The following is a 16,094-nucleotide window of genomic DNA, read 5'->3' on the forward strand; positions in this document are numbered from 1 at the left end:
CCGGGGTCATCCCATGAAGCTGATTGGTGGGAGATCCAGAGCAAATAAGAGGAAGTACATCTTCACACAGCGCATAGTTAAATTATGGAACTCACTACCACAAGATGTAGTGATGTCCACCAATTTGGATGACTTTAAAAGGGGGTTGGATGCTAGGAAGGGGGCGGAGGAGCAGCTCCAGCAGCCGGATGACCGCCAGAAACCCCTGCGCTCCCTCGTTGGTATGGGGGATTACCTGAAGCCACCCCAGGTAAGCAAAACTGTGGGGTTTAGGAGGAGGGAGCTGACTCAGAGAACATTTAGCATAGAAATGAAAGAAGAGCTGACTTGAATCCATCTTTGTGGGGCTGTCTTCACAGCACCAGGTTGGCCGGGCCTCCCTCTTCAACTCTGCACTTTCCCTCTCCCGGCGCCAAGGGGGGAGGCGGCCATCTGGATCCCAGAGCCACCCTGGCCCTCTTCCTGATGGAAGGCGACCAATTGCTGGTCACCTTCCACCAGGATCCACCCCTGGGTTGACCCCAGATTGGCCATGGAGCGGTGTTACACAGCAGATGCGCCGTGTTGACGTCGCTCCCTTTGAAAAAGTCCGGGTAAATCTCTGATGTTTTCATATCACAGCATCACGGGAAAGCCCTGCGGTGGCCGTGAAGCTGTACTTGCATCATCTAACAGAGGCAGCGCAGATCCACAGCGACCGCGGGGCTTTCCCCACATATAGACAGAGCCTGGGTTTTACTTTGCACTTCCAACAAAATTAGTCAGTCTTTTTTTCACACACGTCTCATTTTATTTATTTTTGATAAATAAAATGTCAGGAACATGTTTTGGCCACCAGATAGCAGCACCTTACCATGAAGAGTTAGAACAACATTAGGAGGTTTTGTAAAGTGGAATGGCACTGGGTGCTTGCAGACCGGGAATTTATGATGCTATTGCCCTGTCACTTTCACAGACATTGGGGGGTGGGGGTGGGTGGGAGGTGTCAGACGTTGTGATCTTCTACTCATTACCATCTCAAGTTTTCCCATCCTACCTTCTACCTTTTCCCTTACCACAGAAAACCCTTTTAAAAAATGACAGACTTGCTGCACAGTATCTTCTATTTGCTAGTGCAAGGAGCCCTCCATCTGGAAGCACACTCTGTGCAACCAGTCAACAATTCCCCCTTCAACACTTGATCAAGAAAGGACAAATTTCTGGCTGAGAAGCTGGGTGAATATTCTAGGACTGCAGCACTGGTATTGTAGATCAGTTTTCACAATGGTGTTTACGATTGTTGAATGCTCAATAATTATTACATTATAGAAACCCACAATAGAGAAATTGGAAGCACACACGAAAAATAGTAGACACACTCAAGCTGCCTAACCAGGAAGCACTTCTCCAAAAATAATTGAGATGAAAGAGAAACGATCTTGAACAAAAGAACTTCAAAGGGAGACTGTTGAATTACAATCCACCAGGAGATGCATGGCTTGTGGGTAATTCTAGAAGCAGGGCGCCTAGCACTACCAGTGAGTAGGCAGGCATTCATTTTGTGCAACTATTCTATCTTTTCTTTCTTAATGGATTATCGAAATGAAAAACAAGACAGAAGTTACAGGTTGAGGACAATGGCATCTGGAAACCTCATATCATTCTGTGAATGAGGCAGGGTGATGGTGCCATAAAAGCTTTGGGTAAAATCCAATATACGTCCTACTTAGAATAGACCCATTGAAAGGAATGGGACTAACTCTAAATAGGATTTATGTTGGGTTTTACCCTTCATCTGGAAACACCCTAAATAGAGATTAAGGCTGTGTGTGTGTTTAAATCATGCCACATATCTTAATTAGTTTACCGATGCCAAGATGTCTGTGCCATCAGAAACAATTGTTTTGTGAGTGGCCACTATTAATAATGTGGTTATCAGGCTATAGAGTTTTTTAAAAATGTCAACATCCAACAATTGCTCAATTGTTGTAGGATAGCCAAACATCTTCCTTCAAAGAAGTGCATTTGTTAACTGAGCCACCGCAGGCCTTCCAATGTCTTTACCCAAGATAGGACTCCTATTGAGGAGAATGGTTTCAAAATCATTCAAATTGCAGTAGTTTTTTGCTGGAAAAATGTAGTTCTCCATCCATTTGCAACTAAAAAACTTCCATGTTTATGGGTAGTATAAGCCCTGCATTTCAGGTGTTAGGAATAACAATAGGCTGTGATGCAGTTACATAATTTTAAACTCTAAATTTAATGGCCTTACAAGAGGCTCCTTAGATGATAATTACTTCACATATTAGGGGTGGGCAACATGTGGCTTTCCAGATGTTTTGGCCTTCAACTCCCATCATCCCTAGCCAGCATAGCCAATGGTGATGAGAGGTGTTGGAAGTTGAAGGCCAAAACATCTGGAGGTCCACAGTTTGTCTGACTTAACATCAAAATGTGGTGAGCCAGCCCTGCTGCATTTGGGGACTTTTCAGCAAAGTCCGTTCAGTGGAGCCCTGGGCTCCTAGCCTAAAGTCCTGTCCTAGGGGCACCACTGACAATACTGGTGACCATACGGGAAGGAGGACAGGGCTCCTGAATCTTTAATAGTTGCATAGAAGAAGGAATTTCAGCAGGTGTCCTTTGTAGGCATGCAGCACCTGGTGAAATTCCCTGCCTAGCATGATGACCAGATATAAAAGAAGGCAGGGCTCCTGCAGCATCAACTCTTGTGACAAAGTGGGAATTTCACCAAGTGCTGCATGCCTACAAAGGACACCTGCTGAAATTCCCTTTCCTATACAACTTTTAAAGATACAGGAGCCCCTTCCTCCTTTTCATGTGGTCACCCTACCACTGACAGTCCTTTTGTCCACTTGTTCACATTAATAATGTTTTGAATGTTTTTCAGGCATTGCCAATTTCACTTACCAGCTTTTGAATATAAGTGATAATTGTCTCAAGTCTGCAGCAAGATTCTGTATAGAGAATAAGGGGTGGGGGAGAAGAACCTTGCAGACTCATGAATAAATGAGCTGCCCCAAGGGTGGGCAAACTAGGTCACGAGGCTTTTCTCACACTCCATTTAATTTACCCGTCTCATCTTACAATATTCCTCAATAGGGAAACTAATAGAATCTGCATCATGTGTCAAACTTGCTCTTCAGAGGCCACCCGCAGTTGTCGTCTTCCTGAAAGGGAGGAGGCGCGCAATGCACAAAATGACATTGGGATAACCCCGGAGGGTGCGGCAAAGAGAATGTGACATCATAGGCCCAGCAGGAACTAACGGAATCCAAAAAACGCAAGAGGAGAAGTGGAACCGAGCAAACACGGACACTGCAGAGGTTAATGTATGTGCTGGAAAATGACATGAGGTGCTGTTGAGTGAGAAATCCTGGATCACAGGAAAGACAGCATGAAAGAGGGCAATGCAGCTTCTTCTCAAAATAACATTCTCAGGATACTGGCTGACCCCCATTTGAACTCAATAGTCACTACTTCATACAAGCTTACTTACCCCCACCACCCACCCCCAGGGCCAGACCAAAATAGTGGGAAAGGATATACTTGAATACTTAAGAACATAAGAAGAGCCATGCTGGATCAGATTAAGGGTCCATCCAGTCCAGCACTCTGTTTACACAGTCGCCAGCCAGCTGTTGACCAGGGACCCTAAAGCAGGACACGATGCAACAGCACCCTCCCACCCATGTTCCACAGCAACTGGTGTGTATATAGGCTTACTGCCTCTGATACTGGAGGTAGCACATAGCCTTCAGGAGTAGTAGCCATTGATAGTCTTCTCCTCCAAGACTTTATCCAACCACCCTTTAAAGCCATCCAAATTGGTGGCATCACTACATCCTGAGGTAATGGCATTGTGTGTTGCACAGTGCCAGAAGTGTGCCTCCAATGGTCCAAAATCTAGGAAAGCTCAACCTGCCTGGGATAACAACATTCTATCTTCTATCTGTCTGTAAGCTTCTTTAAACAAGAGTTTTATAGCATGGATGTTCATGTGTCATTTTGATGATGCAGTGATCCTCCATTTCCCAGTTTTAGCAATTTTAAAAAAGGCTCAGAAAACCCAACTCTTCTGAAAAAGTCTGTATTTATTGGTATTTCCTCTCCACAGCCTGAGTTCGATCCCACTGGGAGCTGGTTTCAGGCAGCCAGCTCGGGTCAACTCAGCCTTCCATCCTCCCGAGGTTGGTAAAATGAGTACCCAGTTAGCTGGGGGAAAGGTAATAACGGCCAGGGAAGGCAACGGCAAACCACCCCACTATAAGGCCTGCCAAGAAAACGTCAGTGAAAACTGGCATCCCTCCAAGAGTCAGTAATGACTCAGTGCTTGCACGAGAGGCTCCTTTCCTTTCCTTCCAGAGGGCACTGTCCCATTCAACTGCATTGAGGATATGCAAGCCTTGTGGTTGCTGGTCTCTTCCTTGTGTAATTACAGCTCTTGGTAGAAGCAGAAAAGATGCAGGAAGCAGAATCATGGTAAGAGAACACGATTTCCCCCAGTCTGAAGGAGCTCTATATAATTCTATACAATCAGTTGTCCTTTCTGAAGTCAACTAAGGCGGTTAACCAATAGAAAATAGAAAACATAATCAAATAAAAACCTAGTAAACCATTAAGAACAACCTTTTTAATATTGTTTTGGGTGGCTTGAACAGAAAGTGTAAAATGAGGAATAGCACGTCAGAAGCAGCCTTCCCTGGCATGGTGCCCTCCATTGAAGGCTGCCATAAACTAATCCAGGTTGCCTCTGGCCATTATTCCCTGCTCAGCTTCTCTATTGCCAGTTTCTACTTCCAGGTTTCATTTGAGCAAGGACTTGCCAGAGCCTTGCTCCAGAACCAGTTTTCAGGGCAAGGATTCCAGGCTGAGATGTCAGACCTAAGTGAAATGTGTGTAAGCATGCACAGAGCACCTTACCTTCACCACTGGGCAACTACAGCTGTATTTGATATGTCTGGAATAAGTAGAGGAGACAGGTTATATAGCTCAGACCTAAAATCCCAGGGAGGCTTCAGATTCAGCATCTCGTATTTTAGACACAGAGCCCTGCCTACCTTCTCCCTCCCTGGAAGTCTTCTCTTTTCTTATCTGCTGCTGGGACAACCTCTTGAAGGGCGAGTGCTTGATTCAGACTGCAGTCCAAACATTGGATTGGGAGAAAGTCTCACTGAAGTCAATGGAGTTAACATGGAGCCAGAGTCAAGGTAGGCATGGTTGGGTTCCTGCTGAGGATCCACACCCCAGCAGGGGCCCACTGACAAGAACACCCAGGAGTAGTAGTAGTGCTGCTGCTGCTGCTTCACCACTGTACCCTACTTCTTGACCAGCATCATGCTCTGGCCCAGACAATGGTGGTGATGAGAAGGAGGAGCAGTAGATGCTCCATTGCCTATTTATTCATTGTCACTCTGCCTGTCAAGCAAACAAGTGGTAGTAATGGTGAGAAAGAAAGGATGAGAAGCAAGAGCAGCTGGTGACAATGGCCGTGAGAAGGTAGACTCACTGAGGGAGGGGAGGCATTGAAGATGTCTTGTCCGAGGGCCCTCCAAAACCTGGAACCAGCACTGCATGGGACATAGTATGCATAGTATGTATGTATGTATGTATGTATGTATTATTATTATTATTATTAATAATAATAATAATAATAATAATAATAATAATAATAATAATAATATACTGCCCATAGCCTAAGCTCTCTGGGCGGTAATCACACTGCCATCAGCCTCATATTCTCAAGAGTGAGAGAAGGCTACAAAAGAGAGCAAGGAAAAGAGGACACATGCTGTTGATAGTTATTTTTCTCTGGTTCAACATGGAGCCTCCTGCAATGTGGAGCCGATGGCACAAACCATGAGGCTTTGTTCCATAATGGTAGTGCAAGGTCTGAATATCATTCATTAACATTGCATATGATCATATCCACTTTGGCTACACCAAATACATTTGTCAACATTTCTTACTGGACTATTGTTATCATCTTCTACACACTTTCTTGGGAGTAAGGCCCCTTGAATTCAATGCAACTGGGTAGACATGCATAGGATTGCATTATAAATTAAGTTGCTGAAAAAGTATGTGAGTTTCATCAGGACCAACATGTCCTTGGCTGATGCTCACTCCTGTTTTCCACTGAAGAGAAGAAGAGAGGCAGTATGTTACATTTTCCTGGTTGTTGGAGAATGGGCCTTCCACATTACCACCAAAGCTAATGAAGAGGTGGGGTGGATACATGGTCCTGGTGGTTCCACATGGATCTGTGGTCTGACTGGTGTCCACTCAGAGAAGAGCCTTCAGTGTGGTGGTCCCTTGTCTTTGAAACTTCCTGCCCCTGGAGGTCAGGCAGGCCCCAACACTATGTTCCTTCTGATGCCTCCTGAAAACAGTCCTATTCCAGGAACCATTCCTTAATTGACTATCCATGGTTTTTATTGGCATTTTATGGGTATTCTGGTGCAGCTCGAGGATGTTGACAAGGTACTTGGACAAGTTCGTGCAACCACCTCCATATTGGATCCTTGCCTCTCTTGGCTAATAAAAGCTAGCAGGGATGGAACAACTGGCTGAGCCAGGGAAGTTATTAATGCCTCTTTGCAAGAGGGAGTGGTCCCGGGCCACCTGAAAGAAATCTTCCTTGGACCCTGACAATCTTAAAAGCTATAGGCCGGTAGCAAATATTCCATTCCTGGGCAAGGTCCTTGAGTGGGTGGTTACGAACCAGCTCCAGGCACTCTTGGATGAGACCAATTATCTGGATCCATTTCAGTCGGGTTTCAGGCCTGTTTTTGATATGGAAACAGCCTTGGTTGCCCTGTATGATAACCTATGTCAGGAGAAGGACAGGGGGAGTGTGACTCTGTTGATTCTCCTTGATCTCTCAGCGGCTTTCGATACCATCAACCATGATATCCTTCTGGGATGACTGTCTGAGTTAGGAGTGGGAGGTACTTCATTGCAGTGGTTCCCCTTCTACTTGACAGGGCAGATCCAGAAGGTGGTGCTTGGGGAACATTGCCGGGCCCCATGGATTATCCAGTATAGGGTCAGTCTTGTCTCCCATGCTGTTCAACATCTACATTAAACCATTGGGTGCAGTCATCTGGTATTTTGGAGTGCGTTGGTCTCAGTGGCACAGAGTACCTTCTACCAGCTTCGGTTGGTGGCCCAGCTATGCCCCTATCTGAACAGGGATAACCTCGCTTCAGTTTCCTATGCTCTGGTAACCTCCAAGTTAGATTACTGCAATGCGGCTGCCTTTGAAGACGGTTCGGAAGCTGCAGCTTGTGCAAAATGCAGCTGCCAGAGTAATAACAGGGACCAGAAGGTTTGAACATATAAGACCCACTCTGGTCCTCTTTCATTGGCTGCCTGTATGTTTCCGAGTCCGATTCAAGGTGCTGGTTTTAACCTATAAAGCCTTACACAGCTTGGGACCACAATACCTGATGGAATGCCTCTCCTGACATGAACCTACCCGTACACTACGCTCAACATCTAAGATCCTCCTCCACATGCCTACTCTGAGGGAAACTTGGAGGATGGCAACAAGAGAGAGGGCTTTTTCTGTGGTGGCCCCTTAATTGTGGAACAATCTCCTTGACGAGGCCCACCTGGCGCCGACATTGTTATCTTTTCGGCACCAAGATAAGACTTTTCTCTTCTCCCAGGCATTTAGCAATATGTAATTAGCCTGGGTTTGTTTTTGTATGTTTTTGTGGTTTAAAATATTTGTATATTGTTTTTAAGTGTTTTTATCCTATGTAAACTGGCCAGAGAGCTTCGGCTATAGGGGGAGGGGGGAGTATACAAATGCAATAAATATATACAAATAAAAGAACAATCTTAATATGGTGTTTTAACCTTTTTTGTCTTTTTAATGTTTTACTCTTACATTCACCACTCTGGAATCTGCCTTCAATGTGGAGCAGCATAGAAATGTTGTAAATACATACATAAATACATTTTTAAAATTTATTTATTTATTTATTTTACATTTCTATACTGCCCAATAGCCAGAGCTCTCGGGGCAGTTCACAAAAATTAAAAACATTCAAAGTATAAAACAACAGTATAAAACCATGATATAAAATACAATATAAAAGCTCAACCAGATAAAAACAGCAGCAATGCAAAATTACAAATTACAAATTTAAAACACCAAGTTAAAATTTATTTATAGACTGTTAAAATGCTGGGAGAATAAAAAGGTCTTCACCTGGCCTCTAAAAGCATATAATGTAGGTGCCAAGCGAACCTCCTTAGGGAGCTCATTCCACAGCCGGGGTGCCACAGCAGAGAAGGCCCTCCTCCTAGTAGCCACCTGCTTCACTTCCTTTGGCAGGGGCTCACGGAGAAGGACCCCTGAGGATGACCTTAGGGTCCAGGCAGGTACATATGGGAGGAGGCGTTCCTTCAGATAGCCTAGCCCCAAGCCGTTTAGGGCTTTAAATGTTAATACCAGCACTTTGAATCGGACCTGGACTGGCAGCCAATGAAGCTGGAAAAGGACTGGCGTGATGTGGTCTCGTCGGCCAGTCCCTGTTAGTAAATGTGCTGCCCTGTTTTGTACCAGTTGAAGTTTCCGGACCGTTTTCAAAGGCAGCCCCACGTATAACGCATTGCAGTAATCCAAAGAAGAGGTTATCGGAGCATGGATAACTGTAGCTAGGCTATCTCTGTCCAGATACACAGTTGGTATATCAGCCTAAGCTGATAAAAGGTGCTCTTTGCCACTGAGTTTACCTGTGCCTCAAGTGTCAGTTCTGGATCCAAGAGCACCCGCAAACTACAGACCCGATCCTTTAGGGAGAGTGCAACCCCGTCCAGGACAGGGCAAACATCACCTCGCCGGACAGATGAACTATCCGCTAACAGTACCTCCGTCTTGTCTGGATTGTCAAGTTGGAATACACACACACACACACATGCTGCAGTGCAGCAGCCTTTCTCAACTTTGTGGTCTCCAGATGAGTTGGACTGCAACTCCCGTCATTCCCAGCCAGCCTGTGTAGGATCACTGGGTGAAGTGGTCCTCCTCCAAAGAATGTATATCAAAGCAACAGGAGATCTATCAGACTATTTTCTTCTACTTTATTCATTACTTTTGAACTTTAAATCCTTCTACACAACTCTGTAATGAGGCCTATTATTATTTCCACTTTTCTGTGAGAAATGTTGGGTGTTTCTTTTCCACTTCATGCTTCAGGCTTTGCGGCAGCCATCAGGATTGCCAGCCACCCCCTCCCAACCACTGCCAGGGCAGATGGTGACCAATCAGGGGTCGCCATCCACCCAGCCACACTTCTACCATGACTCCGAGTGAGGATAGATGGCAGATGTGCCATACTTGCCTCGCTCTGGAGAAAAAAGTCTGGTAAGTCCCCAACTTCTTTTTCTCCGCAGGTTCGTCGGAGAGCCCCAGCGTGGCTGTGCAGTGGCTGCTACATCATATAATCAATACAGCACCACTGTGCACCCACCTGAGGGCTTTCTGTGCATTTAGACAGCCCCCAGGACTCAGAAACTGATGGCAGACAGAGCAATTTTTGAAGTGATGGGACACTCCTGCCAGGAAGTGTTCATGGCCGTTCTGCTACACGTCTGAATACTCTTCAAGGGCAACTCCACTTAAACAGCCCTGTAGTAGTCAAGCTTAGAGCTTACAAAGTCATGACTGATTATCGCAATCAATGTTCTTCAGGAAGGGCCACCAGAACTCCACAAGACATTTTGCAACCAGAGGCAAAGGACAAGATGATTCAGCCCCTGATTCCACCTATAAAAATCAACCAGACCAGCACTTGAATCTTACTTCAATACTGGGACAGGACATGATAGCATTCTCCACCTTACCTGACAGCATCAGGCTAGTTTAGGGGACACAGAATAGTCTGCCTAGAACAATGATTCCCAAACTTTTTCAGGTAACTGCCCCCTTGGTTCCACAAACTCATGCCCAGTGCCCCCTACCCTACACTATAAAAATCATTATTCAGAATAGCGGTTTTCAACGACCCACTAAGGAAGATAATAACAATAAAATTCAAAACAGTAACAATTAATTGAATATTTATTCAAAATCTGAAGCACCCACCACAGGCTTGCTGAGGGAGGGAGGGAAAAGAGAGCGAACGCCTCTGTTTTGCAGCCAGCGTGGCGGGACACACCAAGCAGGGTATGTCTCTTCATTAGCCTTTTGGTGCTTTTGAAACATTTCAATTCACCGCTAAAAGGACTCTTCTTAAATGGTATTAATACATGTGTGGATTCTTCCCCTATATGGCTTGGGACCAAACTACCTTCTCCCATAAAAATGTCCCTGGTTTTAAGACCTTCTGGAGAGGCGCTTCTCAGAAAAGATTACCTCAAGCACCCCCCTGCCGCCCCCTTGCCTCTTAACGCCTCCCTATGCAATCCCACCACCCCCAAGGGGGCAGTACCGCCCACTTTGGAAACCACTGGCCTAGAACATGCAGATCTGACCTCCAACGGAGGGGAACAGCCAGAGGGCTGCCACCACTGCCCCAGCACAACACCCAGCATCTGCCACCTGAGGAAAGCTGCTCACTCTCCCTAATGGTAGAGCCAGCCCTGAAAGCCACAGCATACCATGGAAGTACTTTATATTGTAGTTTAAACTTTTTCTGGTTTGTCTTACATTGTATTTTATGGTTTTAATTGTTGCAAACTTCTCAGAGAACTTTAGCTATTTGGGCGGTATAAAATTGTAATAAATAAATAAATATGATTTCAAAGAAAGGAGCCTTGCTACAACTCCACCACCACCACCCGGAAGTCCAAGAGTGAACATGAATGCAGAAATAAGCCTAGACAGTGAGGGCTTTGTTTATTTGGATGCATAATAATAATGTCATTCCCACAGCTTTCTGTGATGTAGATATAATGTTGAACATCGTCACCTGGACCACAGGAAAGATTGACAAGAATTATCCAGTTATTTAGGTTTTCAGGTTTGCTGGTCCTATCAAAATAGGCATCACCTTGAAATGATCACATGATGCAGTCAATCAATCAGTTATTTGACTCTTCCTTTTACAAGATGAGTTTCATCTCATATGGAATTGATAGCCATGAGCAATTAGAAGCAGCTAAGGCAGCCAGATCCAAGAGAGGACAGGGCTCTTGCATCGTTCAGACTTCTGCAGTATAGGTAATTGTAGCAAGGGCAGCCTTGTCATGCAAGCAACACCTGCTGAAATTTCCCTTTGTGCACAACTATGAAAAGAGTAGGAGCCTGGTCATATTTTGTAGGGGTGTGCACGGACCCCCCGCTCCGCTTCTCTTCCAGATCCGCATTTTGCGGATCGGGGCGCTTCGTTCCGCCCCCCCGCTCCGCCTATGTTCGCTCTGCTCTGCTGCAGAGCTCCGGATCTGGACCGGAGCTCCGTTTCCCCCCCCCATATGGTTGCATTGAAAGCTAAAAAAGTATACAACTTTTTTTCTGTTAAAGTTAGAAACCTCAAGTTTGGCACCATGACACCTCATGGACGTATACACATGCACGCCAAATTTCAAGGGAATCCCATCATTCCCTGATATTTGGGGAATTTTTGAAAATCGGGCACCCCATTCACACCCCTTTCGATAGCTCCGTCAATTTGCACGTTAAAAACCTCAAACTCGCCACCATGATAGCTTATCCAGGGATACACACGCACACCAAGACTCAAGGCAGTTCCATCATACCCTGATTTTTGGCGGGGCTCTAACCTCTAACGCACCACCCATAACCCTAATTCACACTCCTTTTGATAGCTCCGTCAATTTGCATGTTAGAAACCTTAAACTCAGCACCATGATAGCTTATCCATGTGTCCACATGGACACCAAGTTTCAAGGCATTCCCATCATCCCCTGATTTTTGGGGAAATTTTGAAAATCAGGCACCCCATTCAGACCCCTTTCGATAGCTCCATCAATTTGCATGTTAGAAACCTCAAACTTGGCACCATGAAAGCTTATCCATGTGTCCACATGGATGCCCAGACTCAAGGCAATCCCATCATCCCCTGATTTTTGGCGGGGCTTAACTCACCCCAAATTGTCCCATTCTACAACTATGTCAATTTGCACGTTAGAAACCTCAAACTCAGCACCATGATAGCTTATCCACATGTCCACATGAATGCCAAGTTTTAAGGCAATCCCATCATCCCCTGATTTTGGGGGAATTTATGAAAATCGGGCACCCCATTCACACCCCTTTCGATAGCTCCGTCAATTTGCATGTTAGAAACCTCAAACTCAGCACAATGAAAGCTAATCCATGTGTCCACATGGATGCCCAGACTCAAGGCAATCCCATCATCCCCTGATTTTTGGCGGGGCTTAAACCTTTTAACTCACCCCAAATCAAGTCCCATTCTACAGCTACGTCAATTTGCACGTCAGAAACCTATCCTTTGGTCCCATGACAGCTTACCCATGTGTCCACATGGATGCCAAGTTTCAAGCCAATCCCATCATCCCCTGATGTTAGGGGAAGTTTTGAAAATCGGACACTCCAGTATGTCAGGGATTTAAAGTTGCAATGCAGACAGCTCAATGGGGCCAGTTGAAAGGAAATCCCAACATGCCATGAGATAACCCTAAATCTTCTTCCACACTTGAAAAATGGATTTTTGAACTTGATAAAGTCTAAGTGAGCGCAGGAAGGACTTCTCCCCTGAGTCAAAGCAAGACACATACACCATCCCTGCGAGGCGGGAAGGGGAGAAGGGAGGGAAGGCAGGCAGGCAGGCAGGCAGGCAGCGTGCATTGTAGTGCCGCAAGGATGGCTTGAGCACTAACGCATAGCAAACGAACCCGTAAGCGGGCGCAAGGAGGAAGTGAGGCAAAGATGGCTGGTTGTTTCTTTCTAAGCCAGCAGTTACGCATTGAGGGGCACAGAGGAGGACGACCGGGAAGAAGCATGCTGGAGGGTGCTGGGCACGAACCGCAAAGCCCATCTCCCAGGCAGGCAGAGAGACAGGCGGAACAGGCGAGGAGTCAGTCCTGGCAGATGCCCCACCACAGCAGCACCCCGGGGGAGGCAGGCAGGCAGGCAGGCAGGCAGGCAAGCAGGCTGCGGGCATTTCTGGAGGCACAAGGAAGTGAGGCAAGGATGGCTGGTTTCTAAGCCAGCACTGCAGTTAGTCACGCATTGCAAATGCAAACCATCCCAGTGAGTCGGTCACCGAGGAGGAGGACAGGCTAGCAGAGGGGCAGGCAGAGTGACATGTCATAGATCTAGTATTGGGGAGGAGTCAGTCCCGGCAGATGCCCCACCACAGTAGCACCCTGGGTGGACGTTGGAAAACGCCATCTTGTGGGTCCATACTACCCCCACCCCATGTCCTGCAGGGTTGCCTGCCTAACCCTCGTGGGGATGGGAGATGGAGAGCTTAGAGTGGCAGTGCCAGCAGCAGCACCAGCAGCAGCCTTCGGCTTTCCCCTAGAACCAGTCGCCTTGCCTGCCTCTTTCCCCAGCAAGATCGACTGGTGCTGCCTCTGAAGATGCATTTTCATGCTGCTGGTTCCATAATGCCCTGTAGATGAACCCCTGCTTAGGGTGAGTTTACAGTGGTGACAGACAGCAAAGCGGGGATCCACTCCCACCTCAAAGTGGCCCCACACTGTACTTGTCTTTCGCTTCCGTGGTGACACCACCAATTGCCCGCCTGAGCTCTCTGGTGTTGCCACAGAAACAGGGGTTGCAGCGGAAGAGGTGTGGGATGAGACTGGGGAGAGAGCCTCGGCCTGCTGCTGCTCCTCCTCAGCACCCACCGCCGCCTCCTCCTCCTCCTGCCCCTCCACTGTGCTGAGAAGAACCTTGTCTAGGAGGTCTGGAGACAAGTCCATCAGTGGGCTCGTGGGCTCAAACAATAATGAAGGAGTTGGGGATACTCTTCCTCCTCCTCTAATGGCACTGCTGCCACCTGCCTCTTGCAAAGGGGCACTTTTCCCATTCCCACCCTCAAAAAGAGAACGCCGGGCACAAGTTGCAGAAGAAAGTGCGTCTGCCTGCTGCTTCTCCTGCTTCTGTTGCGGAGCAGCCAGCCAAGGAGTTGCCCGTTTGATTTTCACAGCAGGAAAGGCAGCCTGCTTACTGGTGCCAGCCTGAGCCTTGCCTTGACTACTGCTTTCAGCACGCCCCACCACAGACATGCACCTGCTCCCTCTTCTCATGATGATATTATACTAATACTAATACTAATATGTATAAGAATATAATATTAATATTAATAATAATATGTATAAGAATATAATAATACTAATAATAATATGTATAAGAATATAATAATATGTATAAGAATATTACTATATGTAGGGAAATGGGACAAGAACTGTGTGTATGCTTTGCCCAAACAGGATTTGAAATGCTCAATCTGTGGCTGTTGCACTTCACAAACAGTGCACACAGCACACTCACACAATAACACATTCACACACACAGTCCAAGTAACAGAGAGAAGAAATAGAGAATATTTTTTTTTGGTATTTTTTTGTATTTTTTTGTATATAGAAGGAAGAAGGAAGATGAAACACAGTCAGGCTTTAAGGGGGGGGGACAACCAACCAAACAAACAAACACACACTCCAAAATTTAAAAATAAAGTTTATATTAAATCAAAGTAAGGGAAAACACAGAGCAAACTAAGCTAAAAGTCAGAAAGAAGCAAACAAACACACACACACACGCCAAGCTAAATCCTAATCTATCTCCAAACACAGCAGCAGCAACTAACTAAAGTAGCTCCTCTCTCCACGAACGCCAAAACCCACAAGACGCTATGAGCTCAAAGCTCTGAGGGTGCCTCTGCCTTTGTCCCCCCCTCGACGCTGGGATTGGTGGATGCTTCATGAGGTGATCAATTCTCATCAGGATTGGGAGTTGAATGTGCCTGTCATCGCTTCAAAAAAACCAAAAAAACGCCGTTTCGCTCGCTGTCCCTATTTGTTTACCCGATTTAAAAAAATATATAGCACGCGAACTGCACCACGCAGAGAGCTGAGAGTAGGCTCAAAATGACCCCCATCCATGACTCTCTAAGCACAAGAATTTTCAGAAAGATAGCATCAAAAACAACACAGTTATCCCCCTTTCTTTTCCGCAATGCAATCCTATGGGCGAAATGTTTCAAGATGGCGATCGGAGCGGACCGCGGAAACCGGAGCGCTCCGAAAATGGCCGCTTCTCTTCGCCTTGCTTCTAGGGGTCCGCGGTCCACTTCTACTCCGCCTCTGGGCAAGGCGGAGCGGGCCAATTCGCTCCTGCTTCTACGCTTCTAATCGGAGCGGAGCACATGCCTAATATTTTGCATCTGGCCACCCTATGTGGTTGAAATTACTTTAAAATGCTTTCAGCTGATTTTTTATGGTATAATACTGGGTTGTTACAGTCGCTAATATATTGATGTTTACAACCGAATTATACTGTTGTTCATCTGTGGCTTTTGGTAAATTGTGATTTTGTATTTTACTATGATGTATTATGCATATTGTATTCCTCTGTTTTTTACGGAAGCCAATTTGTGAGGGCTTTGTCTTAAAACATGATTTAAACATAATTAAATAAAACAAATGAACTAACAAACATGAAAGTTCATGCCTAAGCTTGTTAGGGTTGCAGTGCTGAACACAGTTACTAGGTAGTTGATCTTACTGAACACAGTGGAACTCTGTTCTTTACTCTTCCAAGTAAACACATACCATGTTTGTGTTTTAAGGTATTTTCATATATGATACTAAAAACCAAAATGCTTTTAAGGCTGCAACCATATTCCCACTTATTGAAGAAAAGGTCTCATTGAACTAAATGTGGCTTACTTCTGAGTAAATACATACAGGATTACACTGTAAGGCTCTCCTGCTTAAAGGTGCAATGTACACATTTTCTTAACATAAAACAAAGAAAGCAATTTAAAAACTGAATATTCGTTCTAGCCAAGAGATGGGGCTTTGTGACCTAGCAACAATCGTAGGCATAACTAGACCCCTGCCAAGGGCCTATACCCCAGCAAGGACCCACTGACAAGAGCCTTCTAGTCCTGCTTCTATACCCTTCACCATTGCGCCCTGCTTGTTCACCT

Source organism: Elgaria multicarinata, chromosome 4 (assembly GCF_023053635.1).
Source record: "Elgaria multicarinata webbii isolate HBS135686 ecotype San Diego chromosome 4, rElgMul1.1.pri, whole genome shotgun sequence".
Taxonomy (NCBI): domain Eukaryota; kingdom Metazoa; phylum Chordata; class Lepidosauria; order Squamata; family Anguidae; genus Elgaria; species Elgaria multicarinata.